General features: G+C 38.0%; 1 protein-coding gene across 3 annotated transcripts in view; it reads right to left on the bottom strand.

Moving 5' to 3' along the window:
- Positions 1 to 17,585, bottom strand: part of SGCD (sarcoglycan delta) — a 1,105,251-nt gene that overhangs the window by 611,366 nt on the left and 476,300 nt on the right. The gene's annotated exons all lie outside the window — the stretch shown is intronic.

Genomic DNA, 17,585 nt, shown 5'->3' with positions numbered 1-17,585 from the left:
GGACTGCCCGAGACTGGGAAGGGAGAGTCAAGAAACCATGCCTACCTCTGACATCCCAAGATAAGCTGAAAAGCTTGATTCTAGGATGATGCAAAAAGCACCTGCACAGTACCATCCAAAACATAATTCAGTGTGTTTATCAGAATATATGCTAAGTTTAACTCAAAGGACCATGGTCCAGTTATATCAACAGGAGTCAATTTAATCTACTTCAAATAAAGACCCTTAGTTGGTGGGCGTGGAGGGGACAACATATACCATTAAGACATATAAATATATCTAAATAGCTGCTAGGAGTATTCAGCTTCTTCTCTTGACTGGACAGAAGTTTTTAGACTTGTGAGGCTGGCTAGAAGCTCTAAGTATTCTTTAAGACAAGTCAAAAGTCATTCCTGTTTCCAAGTACAATGTTTTCACAGGTTGTGTTTGGAGAGGGGCCATTTCTAACAACAGGGAAAAAGAATACGATTATGGGTTTTAAGAAAGTGAAAGTGGCCCTATTCCTTAGCCCCAAGTATAAAATAAACAGGAGAAGAGTTTATTTGGTATTAAGACAAAAAGGTTTACAAAGATCTAAGAATGAGGTGGGGCTACAATAAGTCATTTAACCTGGCAGTACTTCTGTGTGAACTCTACTTCCTTTAACATCTGAATATAACTACAGTAAAAGACAGGAGAATTTCTCCTGGCTATTTACTGAGACAACTTGCAAATTGCCACATCAACAGATTCTGTAGATTTTCTATCTACTCATTTACTGATCATTCCTCTTCTGTGTTCTTATTTCTGATTTCTTTTCATGTAAAGATCAGTTAAGCTTAGTTGTTCAGTGGTGTCTGACTCTCTTTGCAACCCCATGACTGCAGCATGCCAGGCTTCCCTGTCCATCACCAACTCCCAGAGCTTACTCAACCTCATGTCCATTGAGTCAGCGATGCCATCCAACCATCTCATCCTCTGTCGTCCCCTTCTCCTCCTGCCTCAATCTTTCCCAGTACCAGGGTCTTTTCCAATGAGTCAGTTCTGCACATCAGGTGGCCAAAAGTGCTGGAGTTTCAGCTTCAGTGTCAGACCTTCCAATGTATATTCAGGACTGATTTCCCTTAGGATGGATGGTTGGATCTCCTTGCAATTCAAGGGTCTGTCAAGAGTCTTCTCCAACACCACAATTCAAAAGCATCAATTCTTCGGTGCTCAGCTTTCTTTATAGTCAAACTCTCACAGCCATACATGACTACTGGAAAAAACGTAGCTCTGACTAGATGGGCCTTTGTTGGCAAAGTAATGTCTCTGCTTTTTAATATGCTGTCTAGGTTGGTCATAACTTTTCTTACAGGGGACAAGCATTTTTCAATTTCATGGCTGCAGTCACTATCTGCAGTGATTTTGAAGCCAAGAGAATAGTCAGCCACTGTTTCCAGATGCTATGATCTTAGTTTGCTGAATGTTGAGTTTCAAGCCAACTTTTTCACTCGCTTCTTTCACTTACATCAAGACGTTCTTTAGTTCTTCTTCGCTTTCTGCCATAAGGGTGGTGTCATCTGCCTATCTGAAGTTATTGATATTTCTCCCGGCAATCTTGATTCCAGCTTGTGCTGCATCCAGCCCAGCATTTCTCATGATGTACTCTGCATATAAGTTAAATAAGCAGGTTGACAATATACAGCCTTGATGTACTCCTTTCCCAATATGGAACCAGTCTGTTGTTCTATGTCCAGTTCTAACTGTTGTTTCTTGACCTGCATACAGATTTCTCAGAATGAAGGTCAGGTGGACTCTGGTATTTTCGTCCCTTTAAACATTTTCCACAGTTTGTTGTAATCCACACAGTCAAAGGCTTTCGCATAGTTTATAAAGCAGAAATAGATGTTTTCTGGAATTCTCTTGCTTTTCCATAATCCAATGGATGTTGGCAATTTTTATCTCTGGTTCCTCTGCCTTTTCTAAATCCAGTTGGAACATCTGGAAGTTCATGTTTCATGTACTATTGAAGCCTGGCTTGAAAATTTTGAGCATTACTTTGCTAGCATATGAGATTAATGCATTTGTGCAGTAGTTTGAACATTCTTTGGCATTGCCTTTCTTTGGGATTAGAATCAAAACTGACCTTTTCCAGTCCGGTAGCCACTGCTGTGTTTTCCATATTTGCTGGAATACTGAACGCAATTCTTTCACGGCATCATCTTTTAGGATTTGTAATAGCTCAGCTGGAATTCCATCACCTCCACTAGCTTTGTTCGTAGTGATGCTTCCTAAGGCCTACTTGACTTTGCATTCTAGGATGTCTGGCTCTAGGTGAGTGATCACACCATTATGGTTATCTGGGTCATGAAGATCATTTTTGTAGAGTTCTCTGTATTCTTGCCACCTCTTCTTAATATCTTCTGCTTCTGTTAGGTCTATACCATTTCTGAAGCAAATAACGTTTCAAAGTTATATTATTAATTCAACAAATAGCTTGAAATTTTTCTATGAAAAAGGTCAGTGTAGAGAAAGCTTGCTTTCTGCTGGGGGGAGGAAGAAATCAAGGAACCACAGACATAATGTTGGTATCGCTATGACAGAGGTATGTTGTCTACACACAGACAAGGGGAGAGAAAAATCAGATGGTGACAGGGTCAGGGAAACTTTCATGAAATAATATTTGGGATTTTTTAATAAAGAGAAGTTACCTAAAACTTGGCAATCTAGAGACTAAAAGGTACCCTTTCAAAAGTTAAATGTGGACCTTGTTGAACAAGCTTATCCAAGGATTATTTAACACCCTAGGGGAATCTGCCAGTGTTTGCCTTCACTATTTTTATAGTTCACTAGAGCTCAGACTTTGAGAACCTACTTGTTACCGTGCAGAGTTATAACCTGGAGGAAAGATACTTTGAAGATTACAATTCGATTTCTCTGTAGGATGAATCCCTTTGTCTCAAATTCAAATTCATTCCCAACACCTTTCACGGTGGACTACACAGACACTCTTTCTTTAAATATTTATTGACCTAGCTTTTCTAGCTTTTATTCTCATTCATTAATGAGCTGAATGAAACCTCTGACATATATTCATTACATATTTGAATAAGGATCATGCTTATAATTTTTGAAGAGTAGTTTTGTCAATACTTATAGACAAAATGAGCCTGTAAGGATCAGAAGGGATCTCTCTGGAGGCCAGGGTGGATTCCTTTTTTTTTTTTTTTTTCAGTTGAAATATAGTTAATTTACAATATCATTAGTTTCAGGTGTATAATGCATGCACACATACATACACACACACACACACACATACACAAACACATATTTTCTTTTACAGATACTTTTTCCTTATAGGCTATTACAGAATATTGAGTATAGTTCCCTATGCTTCTTTTAATTTTTTTTTCCCCAGAAAAACACAAGTACAGAGCAAAAAAACAAAATAATCCTGAAACACAATAGTTCACTTTTTCACTCTCTCCATCTGGGCTTCCAGAAGCTATCCACCGTACTTTATGGCCTCTGTGGTTAATTCTCAGTAACTCTCCTCTTGATGCTTGTATCTCTCATAATTTAACCTTTCAGGATACTACCTGTTAACTCTATGAAATGCAAGCATTGTACTTACTTTCCCTCTCCCAATTTTATTTTATTCTTCTATGGTCATATTCATAAATTTAAGTAAAATTTGGAGGGGGGGTCCCAAGATAGCAGAGGAATAGGACAGAGAGCCACTTTCTCCCCTAAAAATTCATTAAAAGATCATCTGAATGTTGAGCAACTTTCACAAAACAACTTCTCAATGCTGGCAGAAGACACCAGGCACCCAGAAAGGCAGCTCATTCTCTTCGAAAGGAGGAAGGACAAAATGTAAAAGACAAAAAGAGAGACACAAGAGTTAGGGACTGAGATCCATCCTAAGGAGGGAGTTGTGAAGGAGGAGCAGTTTCCACATAGTAAGAAACCTTCTCACAGGCGGGCCTGTGGGGAGTTTTGGAATCTCAGAGGGCAACATAACCGGGAGAAAAACAAAAAACAAAAAACCCACAGACTGCACGCCTAACTGTAACTGCCAGCAGAGAAGTAGCCCAGACGCTCATGTCCGCCACCAGCAAGTGGGGACTGGACAGGGAGGTGAAGGCTGCATAATAGGTGATTAGGGTAATGAGCGAACCTGAATGCCGGAAGACAATCTGAGGGAGCTCAAGTGAGATAGCAACTCAAACTGTGGGATCGAAAGAGAGGAAAAACAAAACAAAACAGAACTTTCCCGTGAAAGGCTCTAAGGCACAGCCTGGCCTGCTCACAGAACAAAGAATTGAGTGAATACCAAAGGAGAGCTAGCCTGCTGCGTGTAGGCCCCTCCCCCTCCCAGACGTAGAGAGGCAGGCAGGTGACAGCCAGAGCTGGAAGGCAAGGGGCTGCTGCAATCTCAGTCACAGAGACTGGCATCCTTCACCAAACTTTGAAAGGCTCCAAGTTGCTAACCAATCTTCCTGGGATCCTGGACAGTTGACATCTGCCAAGAGGGTTGCAGCCTGAGATCATCTCCCCAGAGGAGACACACAGCACACCTGAGACAGTGCTCCCATGGTGTACCCAGGATACTGAGCGGCCAGGGCCAGGGAGGTGATTAAGATGCAGGGCCCACCTGGGACAGCACAATCACCAAGCACCTGGTCGCTTAAGCTGCTCTGACCTGGGAAGGGCACAAAACACATGCCCAACCAAGTCTGTGCCCTTGCGGAGTACCCAAGAACCTGAGCGGCTTAGGCCTTGGAAGTGCACAAAATGCAGGACCCACTTTAGACAGTGCCCCTGCAGAGCACCCTGGAGCCTGAGCAGTGTAGACTCAGGAAGCACACTCGACCTTGAGCTGGGGCAAACCCAGTGTGGTCCATACACTGCGAGCATTCCCCACACGTCAGCAGCATTTGTTTGCAGTGTCCCTCCCTCCCCACAACACAACTGAACAATTGAGCCTAAATAAGTGACCACCTTTGCCCCCTTGTGTCAGGGTGGAAATTAGACATTGAAGAGACTTGCAAACAGAGGAAGCCAAAATAAACAAAGAAGAGGGAACCGCTCTGGAAGTGATAGGTTCAACATTTTAAAACCCTGTGGTTAACATTGATTAAGCATCGGAGGGGGCCTATAGACCTTGAGAACAAGAACAGGAACAAGAAACTATCTGAAATTGAACTGACCCCATACTGCCCACAACAGCTCCAGAGAAATTCCTAGATATACTTTTACTATTATTACTTTTTAATCTTTTTTTTCAAATTGAAGTTCTTTATTACTCCTTTAATTTTCATTTTTATAACCTACTATTACTTTGCAAAAACAGACCCTACTTTTAAAGCAAATTTCATAGATATATTTTTTATAATTTTTGTGATTGATTTTGCTTTGTATCTTTAATATTGTATTTTTGAGAATCTAACCTCTACTCTAGATTATTAATCTTTGCTTTTTGGTATTTGTTATCAATTTTGTACCTTTAAGAATCTAATCTTCAGTATCCATTTTCACTTAGGGGTATGATTACTGGCTTGATTGTTCTCTCCTTTTGACTCTCCCTTTTCTCCCCCAGGTCACTTCTATCTCTACCCTCCCTCTTCTTTTCTCTATTTAACCCTGTGAATCTCTCTGGGTGTTCCAGGCTGTGGAGAACACTTAGGGAACTGATTACTGGCTAGATTGGTCTCTCCCCTTTGGACTCCCCCTCTTCTCCTTATCACCTCTATCTCCCTCCTCCCTGTTCTCTTCTCGATGTAACTCTGTGAACCTCTCTGGGTGTCCCTCAGTGTGGAGAATTGTTTCACCATTAACCTAGATGCTTTATCATCTGTGCTGTATGGATGGAGAAGTCTTGAGGCTACTGTAAGAATAAGACTGAAAGGCAGAGGCAGGAGGCTTAACTCCAAAACTTGACATCAGAGAAATCCTGATTCCAGGGAACACTGGTAGACAGGAGTTCACCAAAAGTCTTCATTCTTACACTGAAACCAAGCTCCACACAAGAGCCAACAAGTTCCAGAACAAGACACACCACGATAATTTTCCAGCAAAGCAGAAACACAGCCCTGAGAATTAAAAGACAGCCTTCCCAAATCCATGCAAAATCCATAGACACCCCAAAATTCACTACTGGACACTTTGTTGCACTTCAGAGAGAAGAGATTCAGTTCCACCCACCAGAACACAGACGCAAGTTCCCCTGACCAGGAAACCTTGACAAACCAATAGTCCAACCCCACCCATAGGGAGCAGACTCCACAATAAAGAGGCAACCCTAACACAGAAAGGGCACGCCAAACACAGCAATCTAAACAAAATGAAAAGGCAGAGAAATATTCAGCAGGTAAAGGAACATGATAACTTCCCGCCAAACCAAACAAAAGAGGAGGAGATAGGGAGTATACCTGAAAAAAAGAATTCAGAATAATGATAGTAAAGATGATCCAAAATCTTGAAAACAAAATAGAGTTACAGATCAATAGACTAGAGACAAGGATTGAGAAGATGCAAGAAATGTTTCACAAGGACATAGAAGAAATAAGTCAATCAATAATAAATAATGCAATAACTGTGATCCAAAGCACTCTGGAGGGAACCAACAGTAGAATAACTGAGGCAGAAGATAGGATATTTGAGGTGGAAGATAGAATGGTGGAAATAAATGAAGCAGAAAATAAAAAAGAATTAAAAGAAATGAGGACAACCACAGAGACCTCTGGGACAATGTTAAACGCCCCAACATTCAAATCATAGGAGTTCCAGAAGAAGACAAAAAGAAAGGGCATGAGAAAATTCTTGAGTACATAACAGTTGAAAACTTCCCTAAAATGGGGAAGGAAATAGCCACCCAAGTCCAAGAAACCCAGAGAGTCCCAACAGGATAAACCCAAGGCAAAACACCCCAGGACACATATTAATCAAACTAATGAAGATCAACACAAACAGCAAATATTAAAAGCAGTAAGGGAAAAGCAACAAATAACACACAAGGGGATCCCCAGAAGGATATCAGCTGATCTTTCAATAGAAACTCTTCAGGCCAGAAGGGAATGGCAGGACATACTTAAAGTGATGAAAGAGAAAAATCTACAGCCCAGATTATTATACCCAGCAAGGATCTCATTCAACTATGAAGGAGAAATCAAAAGTTTTACAGACAAGCAAAAGCTGAGAGAATTCAGCTTCACCAAACTAGCTCTTCAACAAATGCTAAAGGATCTTCTGTAGACAGGAAACACAGAAAAGGTTTATAAACTTAAATCCAAAACAACAAAGTAAGTGGCAACAAGATCCTACTTATCAATAATTACCTTAAATCTAAATGGGTTGTATGCCCCAACCAAAAGTCAAAGACTGGCTGCTGCTAAGTCACTTCAGTCATGTCTGACTCTGTGTGACCCCATAGATGGCAGCCCACCAGGCTCCCCCATCCCTGGGATTCTCCAGGCAAAAACACTGGAGTGGGTTGCCATTTCCTTCTCCAATGCATGAAAGTGAAAGGTGAAAGTGAAGTCACTCAGTCGTGTCCGACTCTTAGCGACACCATGGACTGCAGCCCACCAGGCTCCTCCATTCATGGGATTTTCCAGGTTAGAGTACTGGAGTGGGGTGCCATCACCTTCTCCGAAAAACTGGCTGAGTGGATGCAAAAGCAAGACCCCTATATATGCTGTCTACAAGAGACCCACCTCAAACTAAGGGACATATACAGACTGCAAGTGAAGGGCTGGAAAAAGATATTTCATGCAAATGGAGACCAAAAGAAAGCAAGAGTAGCAATACTCATATAAAGTAGACTTCGAAATAAAGGCCAGGAAAAGAGACAAAGAATGACACTATATAATGATCAAAGGACAGTCCAAAAGAAGGTATAACAATTATGTATGTGCCCAACATAAGAGCACCTCAATACATAAGGCAAATGCTAATGAGTATGAAAGGGGAAATTAACAGTAACACAATAATAGTGGGAGATTTTAATACCCCACTCACACATATGGATAGATCAACCAAACTGAAAATTAGCAAGAAAACACAGGCTTTAAATGATACAATGGACCAGTTAGACCTAATTGATATCTATAGACATTTCACCCCAAAACAATGAATTTCACCTTTTTCTTAAGTGCACACAGAACATTCTCTAGGATAGATCACATCCTGAGCTGTAAATCTAGCTTTGGTAAATTCAAAAAATTGAAATCATTTAAAGCATCTTTTCTGATCACAATGTAGTAAGATTAGATGCCAACTACAGGGAAAAAACTATTACAAATACAAACATATGGAGGCTAAACAGCATGCTTCTGAATAACCAACAAATCACAGAAGAAATCAAAAAAGAAATCAAAATATGAATAAAAACAAAAGAAAAGGAAAACACAACACTCAAAACCTATGGGATTCAGTAAAAGCAGTGCTAAGGGGGAGGTTCATAGCAATAAAAGCTTACCTCAAGAAATAAGAAAAAATCAAACAAATAACCTAACTTTACACCTAAATCAACTAGAAAAAGAAGAAATGAAGAACCCTAGGGTTAGTAGAAGAAAAGAAATCATAAAAATTAGAGCAGAAATAAATGAAAAATAAACAAAAGAGACTACAACAAAAATCAACAAAACTAAAAGCTGGTTCTTTGAGAAGATAAATAAAATAGACAAACCATTAGCCAGATTCATCATGAAAAAAAGGAAGAAGAATCAAATCAACAAAATTAGAAATGAATATGGAGAAATCACAACAGACAACACAGAAATACAAAGGATTATAAGAGACTACTATCAGCAACTATATCCAATAAAATGGACAATTTGGAGGAAATGGACAAATTCTTAAAAGAGTACAACTTTCCAAAACTGAACCAGAAAGAAATAGGAAATCTTAACAGACCCATCACAAGCACAGAAACCAAAACTGTAATCAAAAATCTTCCAACAAAAGCCCAGGATCAGATGCCTTCACAGGTGAATTCTACCAAAAATTTAGAAAAGAGCTAACACCTATCCTACTCAGACTCTTCCAGAAAATTGCAGAGGAAGGTAAACTCCTATACTCATTTTATGAGGCCAGCATCACCCTAACACCAAAACTAGACAAATATGCCACCAATAAAGAAAACTACAGGCTAATATCACTAATGAAAGTCTAGCAAACAGAATCCAACAACATATTAAAAAGATCATATATCATGACCAAGTGGGCTTTATCCCAGGGATGCAAGGATTCTTTAATATTTGCAAATAAATCAATGTGATACACCACACTAACAAATTAAAAGATTAAAACCATTTGATTATCTCAGTAGATGCAGAGAAAGCCTTTGACAAAATTCAACACACCAATTTATGGTATAAACTCTCCCAAAAGCAGGCATAGAAGGAACATACCTCAACATAATAAAAGGCATATATGATAAACCCACAGTAAACATTATCGTCAATGGCAAAAATTTGAAAGCATGTACCCTAAAGTCAGGAACAAAACAAGGATGCCCACTCTCACCACTACTATTCAACATAGTTTTGGAAGTTTTAGCCACAACAGTTAGAGAAGAAAAAGAAATAAAAGGAATCCTGATTGGAAAAGAAGTAAAACTCTCACTGTTTGCAGTTGACATGATCCTCTACATAGAAAACCTCAAAGACACCACCAGAAAATTACTAGAGCTAATCAATGAATATAGTAAAGTTGCAGGATATAAAATTCACACACAGAAATCCCTTGCATTAATATACACTAACAATGAGAAAACAGAAAGAAAAATTGAGGAAATAATACCATTCACCATTGTGACACAAAGAATAAAATACTTAGGAACAAACTTACCTCAAAAAACAAAAGACCTATATATAGAAAACTACAAAACACTGATGAAAGAAATCAAAGATGACACAAATAGATAAATAAATATAGCATGTTCACAGATCGGAAGACGCAATATAGTTAATGTGTATACTACCCAAAGCAATCTATAGATTCAATGCAATCCCTATCAAGCTACCAATGATATTTTTCACAGAACTAGAACAAATAATTCCACAATTTGTACAGAAATAGAAAAAAACCTTGAATAGCCAAAGCAATCTTGAGAAAGAAGAATGGAACTGCAGGAATCATCCTGCCTGACTTCAGACTATACTACAAAGCCACAGTCATCAAGACAGTATAGTGCTGGCACAAAGACAGAAATATAGATTAACGAAACAAAATAGAAAGTCCAGAGATAAATCCACGTACCTATGAGCACCTTATCTTTGACAAAGGAGGCAGAAATATACAATGGAGAAAAGATAATCTCTTTAACAAGTGGTGCTGGGAAAACTGGTCAACCATCTGTAAAAGAATGAAACTAGAACACTTTCTAACACCATACACAAAAATAAACTCAAAATGGATTAAAGATCTAAATGTAAGACCAAAAACTATATAACCCCTAGGGGAAAACATTGGCAGAACACTCTCTGACATATATCACAGAACAATCTTCTATGACCCACCTCCCAGAGTAATGGAAATATAACAAAAATAAACAACTGGGACCTAAAGCAAAAGCTTTTGCATAACGAAGGAAACTATAAGCAAGGTGAAAAGATGGCCTTCAGAAGGGGAGAAATTAATAGCAAACAAAGCAACTGATAAAGAATTAATCTCAAAAATATACAAGCAGTTCATGCAGCTCAATACCAAAAAAAAAAATAAAATAAAATGACCCAATCAAAAAATGGGCCAAAGAACTTAACAGATACTTCTCTGAAGAAGACATACAGATGCTCAACATCATTCATTGTCAAAGAAATGCAAATCAAAACCACAATGAGGTACCATCTTACACCAGTCAGAATGGCTGCTATCCAAAAGTCTACAAGCAATAAATGCTGGAGAGGGTGTGGAGAAAAGGGAACCCTCTTTACACTATTAGTGGGAATGCAAACTAGTACAGCCACTATGAAGAACAGTGTGGAGATTCCTTTAAAAACTGGAAATAGAACTGCCATATTACCCAGCAATCCCACTGCTGGGCATACACACTGAGGAAACAAGAATTGAAAGAGACACATGTACCCCAATGTTCATTGCAGCACTGTTTACAGTAGCTAGGACATGGAAGCAACCTAGATGTACACTGGCAGACAAATGAATAAGAAAGTTGTGGTACATATACACAATGAAATATCGCTCAGATATTAAAAAGAATGCATCTGAGGTGGATGAAACTGGAGCTCATTAGAGTGAACTAAGTCAGACAGAAAAACACCAATACATTATATAAACGCACATACATGGAATTTAGAAAGATGCTAACGACAATCCCATATGTGAGACAGCAAAAGAGACACAGATAAAAAGAACAGACTTTTGGACCCTATGGGAGAAGGAGAGGGTGGGATAATTTGAGAGACTAGCACTGAAACATGTATATTACCAAATGTGAAATAGATGACCAGTCCAAGTTTGGTGCATGAAATGGGGCACTCAAAGCCGGTGCACTGCGACAACCCAGAGGGATGCAATGGGCAGGGAGGTGGGAGGGGGGTTCGGGATGCGGGACACATGTAGACCTATGGCTGATTCATGTCAATGTATAGCAAAAACCACAACAATATTGTAAAGTAATTAGGCTCCAGTTAAAATAAATTGATTTTAAAAAATAAATACATTTAAAACATATAAAACTTTGTCACATTTCATTTATCTCATGTGGGAAAATCTTACCCTTCCATTTTGCTAAAGATATTCATGAAGCCACCTTTATTTCAGCTTTGACTCTATACCTAACATCAGCTGTCAAACTTGCCCTTACTTTCATTGTCAAGGTTTATAACATTTGGTTAACTTGCTGGTGTGCTTGCTTTACAGGTGCATCCTAAAGTTTGAAAAGAGATTACTATGACTATATAAATTGTTCATTGGACAGCCAGGTAGTATACTAAAATGGCACTTTTTCTCTTCAGATTTAATGCCATAACTTAAACCACAAAAGTCAAAGAGATTCTTTTTGTTGTTGTTGTTGTTGTTATGCTTTTGATTTGGACTGTGATTTCCTAATACACTTCTTGTTGTTTTTGCTGAGTGTGTGGTTTGAATTGTCTCTCTTCTTTTCTTTGAAGACAACAGACACGGTTTCTTCACATCCCATCCCTCAGCTCATTGGCAAATATTTCCTTCTTGAAGATATCTTCCTAGAATTCCTGGACTTCTTCAATTTTGACCAAAAACTTTCTAAACCTGCACAACTGTCATGTGTGACTTTTTGGAGAGACTCTTCATTGGCCTCACCATTTCTTGGAACCTTTACTAATTATCTCTATAATTTCATTCTTAATTTTCAGGAATATACTCAGAAAGGGTGCATGAAAGATTTCAATATCTTGATGTTTTAAAATATTATTTTCACTTACTGTTTGGCTTAGAACCGAATTCTAGGCTCAAAATAGTTTTTCCTGAGAAAACACAAGAAACTGTTCAATTAACTTAATGATTCTAATGTTGCTGATAAAAAGTTTGATATCAGTTTAAAACAAAAATTTTGTAAAATGTTTTCTTTTCTCCCTTTATTCTTAGAATTCTGAAACTTGAAGCTGACACATCAGGAACATGTATTTACTTCCCATTTTGTCACCTGGCTTGTGAGATATACATTCAACCAATTGTCTCTCTACGATATGACATTTACATTTCTTTAATAATCAAATACTCCCAATTCATCAAATTTATCTGTCACCTCTGGAGATCTTTTTAATGAGATGAAGGATTCCTACACTGTTCTATATTTGACTTATTAGTACTAGATTTCTTTTTTCCATGTCCTAGGAGATCTATATTTTCAAACTTTCATTAATGAAAAATACTGAATTTACAAGATATATTTCTTATTATCTAATTGTTCCTTCTTTATCCTATTCTGTACTTGTCTTATGGGTGGATTATCTTTTTAACTCTTAACAAGGATACTGATGAGAGAATTTTAAATATACTCTTTTGTCCTTCATATTGTCTAGCTTGGTAGCGATTTCACATATTATTAATATTTGTCTCTTTTTCATAACTATGTTTTTTTTCTCCTGTTCCACTGGTTTTTTTTTAATAAATCAGATGGTTATTTTTTATTTAAAAATGGAGGAGTGAAAGTTTCACTCATGGCTAGAGTGCAGAATAATATAAACAAATGTCACTCCTGCTACAACTATAATGACTGGCCAGATAATCATGACCCACAAATCTCTTTAAAGACACTGAAGACACATTGAAAGGAACACAATAGAATCTCATTCCAGAGGATAATTTCATCCTTGAGGGCAGTTGCTGACAATGGAGGGAGAGTGGGCAGAGTACAAATCCTGCCAAAGAAGGATAGCCTTTGCTTAGACTATGGCTTCCCTGGTGGCTCAGACGGTAAAGCGTCTGCCTGCATGGCGGGAGACCTGGGTTCGATCCCTGGGTCAGGAAGATGCCCTGGAGAAGGAAATGGCAACCCACTCTAGCACTCTTGCCTGGAAAACCCCATGGATGGAGGAGTCTGGTGGGTTACAGTCCATGGGGCCACAAAGAGTCGGACACAACTGCACGACTTCACTTTCTTTCTTTCTTTCTTTCTTTCTTTCAGACTATGGGAAACTAGTCAAACTTCTGATGAACCTTTAATCCATTGTGTTGAATTTGAAACTAGAAAAGACCAAAACGTAAAACTTAATCCACAATCCTAAATGGAAAACAAGAGTTGTAAAACTTCTGGAAGTAAACCTAGGAAAATATCTTTGTGATTTTGATTCAGGCAAAGACACAAAAAGCATAGATCATCAACTGAAACTGAATAAATAAATGAAAAATCCTTGCCCTCCAGAACACACACACATCAAGGAAATGAAAAGTCAAGTAACAGACTGGAAGAACCTATCTGCAATATGTAAAAGACACAGAACGTATATCCAGAATATTTAAAGAGGTAGGTCATATGACTCAATTATTAAAAAGACAACACAAATAATATTGGATTAAAAAAAAAAAAAAACTGAACAGACTCTTTACAAAAGATGTAAAGACATGACCAGTAAGCAAAAGTTAAAGTGCTTATCATTAATAGCTAACAGGGAAGTACAAATTAAAACAAGAAGAGATACAATTTCACACAACTAGATGGATAAAATTAACAAGGTTAACAATATAACCTTAGCAGGTAGATGGAACAATCATATCTCTCATCCATCCCTTGGGAGAGTATCAAATGGGAGTGAACTCTATTTAAGAACAATTTTGTAGTTCCCTATAAAAGTAACTGTACACCTACCACATGACTCACTGATATTTACCTTGAAAGAAATTAAAACTTATTTTCACACAAAGATTTGTTCACAAATGCTTACAACAGCACGGTTTTTAATATTCTCAAACTGAAAACAGCGAAGATGTCCATCAAAAGGAGAATGAACAAAAAATTATGATAAATTCACACACTGATACTTTAGGACAATAATGACAATCTATTAATATACACAAGAACATGGATATATCTCAAAACTATCATTATGCATGAAGCAGTCAGAGACAGCAGAATACATCCTGCAGGACCATTTATAAAAAATATTAAAAGAGGAAGGACACTACTTAAAATTAGGGTCACAAGGCTTTCTATATCACTATAGGAAGGGTTCCAAACTTTTAATCCAGATATGGAGTTAAGTGAATCCAAACACTGATACATCCTCAAATTGTATCTAGACCATGTATACGTACTTGTGGAAATCCTTTTCTGGGAAGAAATTCTGTGCTTTCATTATAGAAACTGATAGAAGAAAGATGTCAGAAAATTAGTAACCACAACAAATGGATTATAGTTGTTTCTGGGGAATGGAGATTTTACCAACTGTATTATGGTTTTAAAATGATTTTCCATCAGACTTTTCTGTATAATTTGTTAGACCAAAAATAATTACATTAAAATATTGCTCAGAGATAAGATACCACCTGTCAGACACACAATCTAGATATCTTTACCACTAAACCTAGCCTTCAGGACTCTAGTTTGAAAATTATCTGTTAAAAGTAGTGTTTTAAAACCTGGAAAATTTCCAGGCTTTAACATTAATAGTATTTTCAAACTATAGAAACAGCTCTTCAGTCATCTTATATTTGGTAAAATGTTGCAGAAGTGCATCTTGACTTCTTAAGTCTTAATGGATCAAGTCTGGTGGCTTGTTAAACTTTCCCAGAATTCTAATATAAGATCCATAATTTCTTAAGGAAGGACTCAAGCTTCAGAAATAAGGAAGGTAAGGAGTATGTATTTGTTCTAAAAGCAATCAGGTCCTAACCTTGGAAAGAGTAACTGGAAGCTCTGCAAAAAAATCTTCCAGTCCAGAAATGGCAAGTGAGTTTTACCTTCCATGCTAATATCAATTAATGTCAATATTCAATTATTTTCAAATAACATAGAAGAGTCCAATAGAAAACTGATTTATAGTCATAACACAGCTGGTAAGAGCAGACTTTATTTTTGGGTTCCAAAATCACTGCAGATGGTGACTGAAGCCATGAAATTAAAAGACACTTATTCCTTGGAAAGAAGGTTATGACTAACCTAGACAGCATATTAAAAAGCAGAGACATTACTTTGCCAACAAAGGTCCATCTAGCCAAGGCTATGGTTTTTCCAGTAGTCGTATATGGATGTGAGAGTTGGACTATAAAGAAAGCTGAGCACCGAAGAATTGATGCTTTGGAACTGTGGTGTTAGAGAAGACTCTTGAGAGTCCCTTGGACTGCAAGGAGATCCAACCAGTCAGTTGGATTTAGTCCTAAATGACTAAAGGAAGTCAGTCCTGAATATTCAGTGGAAGGACTGATGCTGAAGCTGAAACTCCAATACTTTGGCCACCTGATGTGAAGAACTGACTCATTGGAAAAGACCTTGATGCTGGGAAGGATTGAGGCCAGGAGGAGGAAGGGAAGGCAGAGGATGAGATGGTTGGATGGCGTCATTAACTCAATGGACATGAGTTTGGGTAAACTCTGGGAGTTGGTGATGGACAGGGAGGCCTGGAGTGCTGCAGTCCACAGGGTCGCAAAGAGTTGGACATGACTGAGCAACTGAACTGAACTGAAGAGTTCCCGTTTCCAGAAAAAGAAATATAAACCATTATTACAGTTATTAATTTTCTGACATGTTTTTTCAATCACATGGCATTTCTGGAGTGATGTGTTGGGAAGATTCTAAGATTCCTAAACTGGGATTAACTAGTGATGTCTGCCAAGGGCACAGGAAAGGTGGGAGGTAGCATATGTGCTAGATGAGTGCTAACCTTGCCTAGTCAGGGTCATGAGGACTTAAAAGAGGCTGCAAAGCACAGTGATACATAGGAGAAAAAAAGATAATAAGAATAGACACTGTAGCCAGGAGGAAAATAAGGATATATCTCTAATATAATTATATAAACATCAGGACAAGCAAATAAAATTCAAAACAAAAATGACCACCAAAAATAAAAGAACTTAAAAATCCAAAATGAACTAATTAACCAGGGGGAAAAAGAACTACTTCTAAATTAAATCCATTCTGCAATGCATTTAAGCACAGTTGTGCCATTCCAGTGTCTGTTGAGGACCTACTGTGTTCCAGGAAGAACTGAGAAACAGAAGATACATTCAAGAAAAAAAAATGTCTTTTTTCTTTTTTGGTGACACCACAGCACATGTGGGATATTAGTTTCTGACTTAGTTCCTTAGTTCCTTTCAGTGCACCCTGCATTGAAAGCATGGAATCATAACCACTGGATGAACAGGGAAGTCCCCAAGAAACTCTGTCCTGAACATCTTGCTTTCCACTGATGGAGACTGACTTAGAAACCCAGTCATTTTAATATAATAATATACTTATAAACATATATGTTAATTAATATATAGTAGTAACAATTATAATATAATATATAAAATATATAATAATAATGCTAATCAATATACATAATATATATATTATAATAATGTCTCTTCACAGTAAGAGTTACAATCAGGTTTGAAAAAAAATGCAGTGAAGTCGAAAGACAAGAAATGACATTGGCTCAAGAGAGTCTCAGAAGTTTTCAATGAATTGGATCTTAAAAGATGAAGGAGTTTTCACGAATGTGCAGAGGCACAGTGGGTAGGAAATGGCAAAACCACCAGCAGGAGCAAATTAGTGGTGACTTAAGAAAACATGGCGTATTTTTTGGAAAAATGGAGAGGGTCACCACAGCCTGTGGAGAGCCTGTGGGGAGAAGGGAGGGAAACTGTCAAAGAGACGATGTAAAAAAGCAGGAGGGAATAGGAGGGCGATGGATTGGGAAAGTCTGGACAGTTTTTGAGGGTGGTACAGTTTTCAAATTCCATGTGATCCTCACAATAAATATCATGGAAAAACTCGACAAAACTTTTTGGCCAACCCACTATATAGGATGGGAATGTACCAAGTCTGCAATCCAGACTAAATCTGAGGAAGTTGCTAGTGTGAACATCGGAAAGTGTCATAAAAAAGAAATGGCAGAGTAGGGCAGCATGGGGACAGGTTTAGCAGCAAAGAGGAAGCAATGAGCAAGTTGAAGAGAAAACCTTTCTGAGATCACTTG

The sequence above is a fragment of the Bos indicus genome, chromosome 7 (genome assembly GCF_029378745.1).
Source record: "Bos indicus isolate NIAB-ARS_2022 breed Sahiwal x Tharparkar chromosome 7, NIAB-ARS_B.indTharparkar_mat_pri_1.0, whole genome shotgun sequence".
Lineage (NCBI taxonomy): Eukaryota > Metazoa > Chordata > Mammalia > Artiodactyla > Bovidae > Bos > Bos indicus.
This window is presented reverse-complemented; position numbering and strand designations above follow the sequence as displayed.